Raw genomic sequence first — 2,500 nt, 5'->3', positions numbered from 1 at the left:
TTGTACAAATGCTACACTTTATTTTATTCTAATGCATATGCCAGGTGTCCAAATGTATATATATATATATATATATATATATATATATATATATATATATATATATATATATATATATATATATATATATATTTATATATATATATATATATATATATATGTATATATATGTATATATATATATATATATATATATATATATATATATATATATATATATATAAATGTCAATAGATATTTTAAAGCAAGTTTCACTCTTCTTGTTGCTATTACGTTGGAAAACTCAGAAACTTAACTTCTTCCCTAACTCTATTCCTCTCTCGATCTTCAAAAGCCCTTGTGATGAATCCCGATCTGGAAGAGAGATAGAGAAAGAGAGAGAAGTGTGTGGGTGAGGGAATGGGAATTAGAAAAAAACGAGAGATTCGTTTATCTGAAACGGGAAATATAAAGATTTTTGGAGTGAAAACAATTTTTTTTTTCTTTCTTTTTTTCTTTTTGCGTTATTTAATTCGCTACGAAAATAAGTCTATACTCGTATCTGAATGCATGTAAAAGAGTGGAAAATATGTATAAAAAGGAGGAGAAGGAGAAGAAGAAGAAAAAAAAAAGAAACAGGAGTAGGCACTACTACACAATTTATTGGATAGAAATGCCAATAGTTATATTTATACTAGTATACGACTATATGAGCGTCTGCAAAATATACCAACATCTACGTATATCTAAACACGTATAAACCAAACTAAAAGTCGAACAAACAATCCCAGTGCCTTAGAAGATACCGAAACCATAAAAAAAAGCAACGCAAGCACACTGCCAAGCACAAGCCATTCGAGTAAAAGCAAGGACCGATTATTGGAAAACTATTACATTAAGCAGAGTTCCCAGCTGACTAATGTCGAATCAATTTCCTGGCGACCACTTGCCTTCATTCGGGGAGAACCAGAATTCCTTTCCCTTTGCCTGCCTGGTTCGTGAATTCAAAGGTAAATATTTGGGGGAGATATTAGTACTACACGTGGCATGTGTGTAGTGTAGAAATTAGGTGGGTAAATATTTTCTTTACTTGATTAGTACGAAAATAGAAAATGTTTTTTTCTTCGTTATCTTTCTTTTAATGGCGCGAAGGGATTAAGGGGGTGGTAGGAATGATGATAATAATGATAATAATGATGATGATTGATGATGATGATGATGACTGTGATATTCACAACAATGATGATAATGATAACCAATGTTAATAGTTGTAGAGTAGTAGTGGAAGTAATAGTAATGATAATGATGATGGTGAGGACAATTGATAACTATAATAATAATGATAATGATAATGAGGATAATGATGATAACAATAGTAACAATATTGATGATAATGATGACGAGGATGATCTTAAATAGATAAATGAATAAACAAATATCAGCATTAATCATACTAGCAATAATGTAAAACTGAATCTAATTATCTCACTAAATTTCAGTATCTTTCTGTGTAGTGATGAACAAAACACTCTACCAGGACGATGGAACTAGTACATTGTGCTAAACCCAAGTTAAGTTGATAAAGACATTTATATCAAGAACCTTGTACACAGAAAAACAACTTACACTGTACGCCATGGAGCATTACACTATTTAGGTGAGGAAAACTTAAAGGAATATCTTTATATTTGATTTTCTTTTTATAGCAAAATGCTCAATATTTATCAGCATATGCGAAATCTTGTATGTCACATGGGCCTTTCACAGTGTCTGCTCCTAATTATCTTATGAATATGATCAAATATGAATTTCTGGTGTCTTATAAACTAAGCCTTCCATAGGATCTCATGTGTACATAAAAAAGGGAAAAAAGACTAATTTGCATATTTTTATTGGTGCTTAATAGGGTATTATGATTACATTATGGAATGCGTTTCAAAATTGAACTGTGAATGAATAGGTGTATTTAATACTGATGTCAATATGATAAATTATGATAATAGAGTAATATGTATGTTAATAATGATGATGATGATAAAGCTGGAAGTAATTACTATGCAACTTACTTCCTCTGGTAACAATGATGATAATATTGAAAATAATTACATAAATACTAATTGCACTAATAATGATATGATTGTGATGATGACGATCACAGTAATAACAATGGAAATAGTAATGAAGATGTTAATGTTAGCAATAGTGTAAAAGTGACATACCTTATTAGATAATGTTGATGAAATGTTGGCAATAATACTAATATAAATAACTAAAACAATTAAAGATAATAATGGTATTATCATCATTATTTTTATAAATCACACTGTACATTACAACACTGCTAAACCGATAATCTATGTATCTTTACATGTATGGGAGAGCAAGTATATAGGTAAACGAGTTAAGATAATTTGCTTAACCCTTAGATGGCCAGACACACACACACACACACACAAAAAAAAAAAATCATATATATATAATATAAATACATATATATATATATATATATATATATATATAT

This window comes from Penaeus japonicus, unplaced genomic scaffold (assembly GCF_977035675.1).
Source record: "Penaeus japonicus unplaced genomic scaffold, GWHDUDI00000001_assembly GWHDUDI00000002, whole genome shotgun sequence".
NCBI classification, from domain to species: Eukaryota; Metazoa; Arthropoda; class Malacostraca; order Decapoda; family Penaeidae; genus Penaeus; species Penaeus japonicus.
Note: the sequence above shows the minus strand (reverse complement) of the source record.